The sequence below is a fragment of the Corvus brachyrhynchos genome, unplaced genomic scaffold (assembly GCF_000691975.1).
Source record: "Corvus brachyrhynchos isolate BGI_N302 unplaced genomic scaffold, ASM69197v1 scaffold346, whole genome shotgun sequence".
NCBI lineage: Eukaryota > Metazoa > Chordata > Aves > Passeriformes > Corvidae > Corvus > Corvus brachyrhynchos.
Window position 1 is genome coordinate 5,683,850 of NW_008238644.1, and position 8,463 is coordinate 5,692,312.

The following is an 8,463-nucleotide window of genomic DNA, read 5'->3' on the forward strand; positions in this document are numbered from 1 at the left end:
GGGCGGAGCGCGGGAGGCTCCATCCGCGCTGCCGTGAGGGAGCGGGGGGCGGTGATGGCGGTCCGAGCGCGGGTGTGCCCGGATGGGCCGCGCTCCGTCACCCCGGGGATTCTCCCCGCGGGGCCTCCCGCCGCGACCCTCACCTTCCACTGGGGGCTGGAGCTGGGTTTGCGCTTTCCTCGGGGAGGGCAGGCGGGCCCGGCACCCTCCGGGTGTCCGGCTGGGCCTGGGGAGGATTTGGAACAAGCTCCTTTTGGGAGGGGTGGAGGGAGGGGGGTGGTTGTAGCTGCTATCCTGGGCCTCGTCCACAGTTCAGTGTCTGCTGAAGGAATCGCAGCTTTTCAGGGCCCTGTTTTCAGGCCGTGCTTCCCGTGAGTTGAGGCAAGAAGTCTTGTTGTGGGAGACAGGCGAGAGCAACTCTTCCTATCCCGCTGTGTAAGGCTCTGGATCAGCCTGTGACCTGTTCATACCTGTGGTGCTTGCTGTTCCTGTGCTGAGCTTCTCCCCAGTTAATCACGTCATCTTTGCTCTGTCACCTTAGCTTCCTGTGCAAGTTTTTCCCTGCCCCTTTTAATGCTGTTTGTTGGCATTTAAGGTTTCTGGTTCTCTGTTTCAAAACCCTTGTCGAGTCCAGCTGGATGTATGTGTTTATCTTGAGTGATCTGTTTTAATTGAGGAGCAATATCAGGTTGTGTATAATAGTGTGTGTATATATATATATGTATAAAATGTAGTGATGGTTAAGGTTTGTTTATAAGATTTGTTATGTGTCTTGATTTTAGTGTGCAGTAGGAGCCTGACAAAAGGTTTCCCAGCAAAAAGCACTGAGCTTTTAAAATAATAGTAGTCTTAATTTTGCTGTTTCTCAGGAAGGTGGAGCCTTGATACAGAGAAGCTCCTAAGCAAGAATACAAACTTGATAATACCCAACAGTATCATCACACATCCCATTTATTTTCCTGTCCATATTGACAGTATTGGGTAATTTCAACTTGAAAATAGTTGTCAAAATGTTCAGAAGAAGTTCTGACACTAATTTGTCCCTGAATTTTAATTGCAGTGACTTGTCAAGTCTTTCTAAAACAAATAAACAGTTGGGCAGTTAATTATTTTAATTGAGGATCAGATATTTAGTTTTCTTGTAGTGGTCAGCTGGCACTTAAACTGACTCTGTTCCCTCTACAGGTTTACCATTTTGGAATTAAAATAATGGTAGCTTGGAATTACGTCTTGGGAAGGGAAATCATACCACACATTATAAAATTAAGGGTTTCTTGTTATGCTAGACCACTAAGGCACAACAACTGCAGTGTTCCCTTCATCAGCAGCTCTGACTGGGTAAATGTTTGTCACTGAAATAACCACGCCGGTATTTTTCAAGCCTGTAGTGGTTGCCATCTATATCATATTTATTTTTCCTATTACTGAGTTCCTGGATATGCCAGGGTGTACTGGACAAGAGTGTTACAAGTGTCTGGTCTCCAGTGTGTGGGTTTGGGTTTTTTTAGAGGAAGGGGTAGATCCTTAGATGGAAATGTTTTCAAAACACCTCTGTATCAATATACCTGCTTTGCATGTTCCTTTATTCCTTTTCCCTGTGGGAATATATCAAAATAAATCTCTTGATCTTAGCAGAATGATTCCAGTTGCAGTGGACGTGTTGTACTATTTTTTAAACAATCATAGCATAATATAACGTTATGACTTCATATACTTGAGTCTAAAGGTTGCATTTAAGTCCAGCCTAATGTGGCTTAACACATTACTGGACTGTCTTAATTTTTTTTTTTTTTTTTTAATAGAGAACTTCAGTTTCCATGTATTAAAACACTTGAATCCAAACATCATTATTGGGTGTTTATCCAAGGTTTTGTGGTTTAATCTCTCAGTCTTGGTGAAAACTTACCATCTACTGAGCTTGCAAATATTAGTCGTGAAGGGATAAAACCAAATGTGAACATTTCTGTCTTCAAGATATTTTTATGAGAGTCTTGTGCTTCTCAAAACCAAAACTTCTAAAGAGCGTGGCAGTGTCATAACTTAGTCAGGAGCTTTGTGTGGTGAGTAGGGATAGCCAGGAGCATCCCAGGGACTGGTTTTGCCTTTGCACAAGTTCTGGCTGCAGGTAAGATCATAAACACAAGCCTGTGTCTCCTTCAGACTGCTCAGGTTTGTATTAACGAGGTACTCGTTAGCAGCTTTTGGCTGGTGTGCAGTGTTGAAGCTCAGCTTTTGACTCCAGGAGGTCTGCGGAGTTGTGCTGTCTCGTAAAGCCACCTAATGATTATGGAATGTAGGAAAAGCCAGCACACATTTTATCTTGGTTCAGTAATTTAAAATCACTTTGCTCAGAGCACTCTGGGTTTCGATGTGCAAGGTGTACGTGCAAATAATCCTGTTAAAATGCTGGAGCTTGCCTGCCTTGGGATGGCATCAGAAATGGAATTCTCATGGTACAGATACCTATTTAAATCCAAATAAATTTGCCTTCATTTTATTTCCCACTTCTGTGTTCCATGGGCACCGGATATCAACAAGAACAGGAATGCACGTATCGGAATTCCTCTGTGGGTTGTGGTTGCAGTGATTCTCTGGTTGTTGCCCTTTTACTATTAACAGTGCCTCTATTAGCAGCAGTTGTGTGGAGACAGCAAGACTCAGCAGTGAATTTAAAGATGGGTTTTTCTTTTTCAGTTGAAATTCAGTGAGTTTTGATTGGCTTAGTGCTTTCACTAACCACAGGTTGTGTTTCTTCTAGAGTCGAAACTAGACTTGTCCTTGATATCAGTCCTGTTCATAGTCTGTCAGGGTCAGCACTGATTACTTGTGTGCAGATTTACTTCTTCTTTTGGGTTCAGACTGGGCCTTCTGCTGCTGACCCAGCAGGAAGCTCATTTCTGGGCAAAAAGAGCATCATTTCATGAGCCTGCAGTGCTGGAAACTTGCCGCACCTCATATACACCAAGCTTTCTCTTCTGTGCTATCTGAATTTGATGGCAAATGCAGTGTTATCTTAATTTTATTTTCCACTTGTATGTGAAAAGTGTTGTTTTAGTAAGTGCAGATGATAAAAGGCAAAGCCCAGCATTTTGGCAGTTGTTACCACATTTTATTTTCAGAGCTCCATCTTGGTTCCACATGCTCTCAGTGTTCTGGAATTGCTAAGCTCTGCCCTGATTTCCTCACTTCTTTCTGACTTATCAGGAGTTGTTAGTGTTTCTCTTCTTTATCTCAACAGTTGGTTCAGCTGAAGTGTTTTTCCTCTCTGGTTTGGTTGGTTTTTTTTTTTTTTTAATTGGAAAAAGTGGAACTTTCTGCCACTGTTCTGCAAAAGTATTCATTTGCTTTCTATTGTTTAAAGTGTATGTTCAGAATGACACCTTGTTTTTAGGGCCTTTGCTTTGAAACACACTGGGGTAGTGAAAAAGCTGAATCGATGTTTAACACTCCTTGTTAAACTGGCATTTAAATGTTACAGCACTTTTCACAGAACACTTCCATAGAACACAAAACTTTCTTCCAGCTTTCTAAGAGTGGTGCATATTCCATGATAATTTTTGAGTTAAAGAGGACACAGGGAGTTCTTGATTTTAAAACTTGTGGTAGGTTTAATAAAAATCTAATAAGAACCTAAATCTGCTATTCATCACAGTGGAAATAAAAAGCCAGAATAGCAGGAAAAAAAAACCCCATAAAATTCATGATGCAGCTTTGAAAACTAGAAAAGTTTGTTGTGTTTTACTGTTTCTAAGATGGAGATGAGTGTGTTGGACCTGTGGTATCAAAGCCTTTGGTGTGATCACAAAAGGGAACTTGTGCACCTGCACAGAAGGAGAAAGCCAAACAAACTTGACATAATGAAGCTCCATGTATAATGCAAATAGATGACTTCAGTCCACTGTCTTAGGGTGTCTTTTTCCTTTAATGATGGGATTCACTGACAGTTTTTGCTTCTGCTTTTGAGCTTGCAGACTTGAGTGATGAAATATTTAAGATGAAAATGTAGTTTCTGTTATGTCTTACTTCCAGCTAGTTTTGAGTATTGAGAAATTGGATACTGACTGGCATGGAAACTGTTTTTCAACTTTGAATTCTTCTAGGAAAATGAGGTGTGGTGGGTTGGATGAGTGCTGTGTGTGAAGTGGCTTCTGTTTGTGCTTGAAGAAGCTGGGGTAACAGGACTGCCTGTTCTAGCTGCTGTTCCTGTGTCATTTGAGACATGGAATTGGAGAGAGGGCTGGCTGGGGCTGTGCTGCCATGGCACGTCAGAGCTGCTGAAGTCACAGTTCGTGGAAAGCGCTTGGACATGCAGCTGTGCTGTGCTTCTCTCGAGCTGAAGTGTCTTTGAGGCATGTTCACTGCAAGCTGGGCAGGAAAAATAGCCTTTAATGACCCAAAGCAAACAAATTAGTATTTCTGGCTTCCAACCTGAGTCACTCCTTTAGTCCAAGGGTTTGATCATTTCTGCAGACTGGAAGTAAGCAAGGTGCTCTACCGGTTGAAATACCTAATTAAAATGAGGGTATGAATCATAAATGAGAAGTTGGCCTTCTGCTGAGGACATCTCTGGAACACCCACACTGCCATCCTCTTTTTTGTTTATACAGAGGTATTAACTGTGTTGCTGGGACGTGAGGTAACTCAGGAAACATTCCTGCCATACAGGGCACGAGAGATTCTCAGGTGAGGTTGAAATACCGGTAGCACCGACATGGGGGAGTTCTAGAGGAACTTCTTGTTGCACACCTGACTCACGAGCAGCTGAGTTGTTTCTTCAGTTTAATTAAATTCCATGCCTTGTCCTGTTAAAATTTAAGGCTTGCCCCATAAATCTAACGAAGATTTTAATTTTAAGGTATCGCTTTTTCATTTAACCCTGCCAATGAGTGATTCCAGGCTTTGTCAGATTTTCTAAGTTCTGACTGGTTGGTTTAATTAAGTTCTAATGTTTTATGGGATTTCTTTTAAATATAAAAAACCCAGGAATGCAGGCTAAGGTAGTGTCTTGGTGTTCAATACGGATAACTAATGTCAGGAGATATTACACATTATTGAAGGAGGAAGAAGTAGAGATTCATTGCTGTGCCTTGTGGTCCATTAGTACTTTTTATGGGAAGAATTCTGTAGTCCACAAGTGCTAAGCAATATGGAGATAGACTGTGTTACTGTTGAAGGTAGATGAGTGAAACACAAATGTTATCCCTGTTTGGCTGTTCGTCCAGATTTGAGGCAGTAGCACATTCCTTACTGGATTTAGTTTACACACAACCTGGCATAAAAGAAAACATAAAATATTTCTTACGCTGTAAGAATGATAACTTTGCATTATTGAGGGAATATCCAGTACTCTTAAACTGTTCCTATCCAAAAGAACATAGTATTACTTCTTCTTGAATAAAAGAATGTAACAAACAATAGCTTTTGTGGGCTTACTGCAGTTTGGAGCAGCAGTGGAGAGACAGGCAGTCATTTGTGCTTGGAAATCTCTGAGGTTGTTGAAGCGTAACTGCAGGGAAGATACTTTTCTGATTTGTGGCAGGATGGGAACGCCAATTAAGAGTTCACTGTAGTTACTGTGTCTGGATATTCAGCTGCTGAAGAATATTTTTTTTTTTGTTAAGGAGAAAATTGTTTATCCTATCTGGTTCTCTTGCTTTGTGCAATCTTTAGGTGGTCACCCCCTCACTTTGCCATAAAGAGATTTTCATGTCTGGATATCTCAGCTGAAGCTGGCGATAACCAGCAGATCTGAACTTCCTGCTCGTAGTTGTGACCTTCCCCACCTTGTGTCAACTCAGTGCTGACAAGGAAGGACACTAAAGGAGGAAATTCTGAATCTTTTAGCTTGGGTAAGAGCAAAGTTTTACACTGGAAGAAAGCAGCAGAGTTGAAGCGTACCTGCTTATTAGATAACCAAATGTTGGTTATTTTGTTGTGAGTTAATAGTACACCTGTTGGTTTTCCCTCATCAGGTTTGCCTGTATTACTGGCTTCCTTAAGCCAGTCTTAATTGTCTGCGGGGTGTGAGCTGAGAGCAGCATCCTGAGGGCAGATTTTGAAGTTATTTCTGCCTCTCTGCCCTGCCGTGGCAGGAGCGCGAGGTGGTGCTAACTCCCACCATGGAAATCCTGCTGTCCTGCCAGATGGGCCCTATGGAGCTGTGCTAAGGCAGGAGTAGTCTAAACATTCCAGTAAGTTCAGCCTGGCCATGGAGAGCTCTGCAGCAGGCTGGGAGGTGAGGCTTATGCTGGACAACCACAGTGAGTCCACAATGTGGACAGGGAGGAGACAGAAAGTAGCAGAAGCCTTGGGGTAGAAATCCTGGTTTTCATTTGCTGGTTTTAATACCAGAGCTCTGGTTTGAAGAGTATCATCCCATATGCTGTCAGCAGTCAGGTAGGGAGAATGTGTTGTTGCTGTGTTTCTGTGCCATCTGTATTTCCATCAGTGTAAGCATCCAATAGAGATTTCACAGCATTTCTGGGGTCGTGAAATTGGGATACGGGGGACTGAAGTAACCTGTTAGTAGCTTGCAATAGGAAAATACAGCGAGTTTGTCACTAGCAGAAATAGTCCTCATGTAAATTAAATTCTTCATTCAAGATCCCACCTCTGTGGCTTTTTTCTTAGCAGTAAACTATTCAGCCTTGACCATTAGCTTATTTTATAATTTAGAAGGGAAGATAAGAGGTGATGGAGGAGAAAAGAAGAGCAAACCTGGAAATAAGTAGTACTGACTTATTCCAAGCATTTCCTAAAGAATCAACATTTGAACTGTACATCAGCCTATTGGTAAAGAAGAGATTTAAAAAAAATTTTCCCCCATTTGACTTGTTTTGACTCTCCCTTTTTGTCTGACCAAGAATGGTGCCCCTTCATTTTCTGAAATGGAATAGGCAAATATGTAGGCATTATATAGCCAAGATGCCTGCAAGCACTGGAATTTTCAGTTAAAAGGAAAGTCGTAAATAAATGTTATGTTTTGCATGTGTAGTGCAGCTTTCTTTTTAGAAGCTGTTGAAGAATTAGTCTAATGCTTACAAAGGTGTTAATACTGCCATCTTTCTGAAGACGTTCCATGTGCTTTGAAGTCAGTAAATCCCATGGCAGTCATTTCGGGTAAAATATTTTACAAAACTTGTGCTGCTCCTGTCCTTTAGCATCTTATTACTTGTCTTTACTTTTTTAATCCTGTTGTTGACTTTGTTTCATTGTTATCCTGAAAAAGGGAATGCTGGTTAGAGTTTGATATGTATTCCCAAAGAACTAATGCATCTTTCAAGGTTTTATTTAGGATGCAAGTCTCTTGTTCTACTCGAGGCTTTTATTCAGATATTACCAGAACTAACGACAGCTGCTTTTAAAAGTATCTTCTCCAACATGTCTTTAAGTAATGCTACTTGGAGTAATAATTCTGCTACAGAAAGCCCGTAAAAAAAGTTGATTGAAGCTGTGTTCTCATTAGAAATACGTGTCTAGCATGTAAAGGGCACAGAGATTTCCTAAGTGAGCCGGGTCAGAGCTGAACACACCTGCAGAAACTATTGCTCAACTGTCCTGTGAACAGGGTCATTGATCGGTGTTTAACAGCACAGTCACAGAACGCAGCACGTCACATGCCAGTCTGCAGTCTTTAGATTGCACCAGGGATTTAGAAATGCAGAGAAAGCTGATAGGCTTCCATCTGACTCAGTAGTGACCCTGGTGATTGCTGCTGCTTCCTGATTACCCAAAAAAAAGGTGTAATTGCTTTGGTAAAATGGCAGAACTTCACAGAACCCAACAGCACCCGTAGCTCTGAGTGGCTATTATTAGTTAATATCACTAACTTAAAGTCGAGTTCCACTGCATCAGAACTGAAGACAAAGAGGGTCAGAACAGCAATTCCATAATTGGCAAGTCTGCAGTGATGGGATATCCTGTCCTGTGGAATTTTTCTGGTGCTACACACTGAGGTCGTTGGTGCACTTTAATTTTCACCATAGCAGCTGAAATAAAGTGCCCGTGGAGATCATGCAGTGCTGCTCTTCTGGAGAAGCACTAATGTAAACTGTGGGCAGTCTTGACTTGACAGCTGTGCTGACAAACCAAAAAAAGATGGTTTTTGCACTAGACAGATGTCTAAGTGTTGGAAATTTTCCAGTGAGAAGCAGAAAAGCTTTATTCTTCCAGTATTTCCATGTCACATGAAGTATGGTTTAAATGAAAGGAATGTTTTCTGATGGGGAATGGTATTGCAGAGCTTTTTAGCATGCAGAGGATTAGCTTGTTAATCACCTCTCTGAGTAACTAGATTCTACCAGTTGTACAGGAAAATTCTTGATGCTGTGAATAGTGAGGCAGAGTGATCAAGGAAACTGGTTATTTTATCTTCATTTGATGTATTTGCATGGCACAGCCAGTGCCAGAATGTCTCCTGCATTTGCATGTGTTCCTTATAATATTTATCAGATACAGACTCGG

The 8,463-nt window shown here is 41.6% G+C and overlaps 1 protein-coding gene across 2 annotated transcripts in view; it reads left to right on the plus strand.

The window, feature by feature from the left end:
- Nucleotides 1-297: 297 nt before the first annotated feature.
- Nucleotides 298-8,463, plus strand: part of RLIM (ring finger protein, LIM domain interacting) — a 16,909-nt gene continuing 8,743 nt past the window's right edge. The window contains exon 1 of one of the 2 annotated variants that reach the window (XM_017737586.1): nt 298-435. The gene's annotated coding sequence lies outside the window, so the exon portion shown is untranslated. The remainder of the gene's footprint in view (nt 436-8,463) is intronic. The other variant, XM_008636218.2, reaches the window with a different exon arrangement.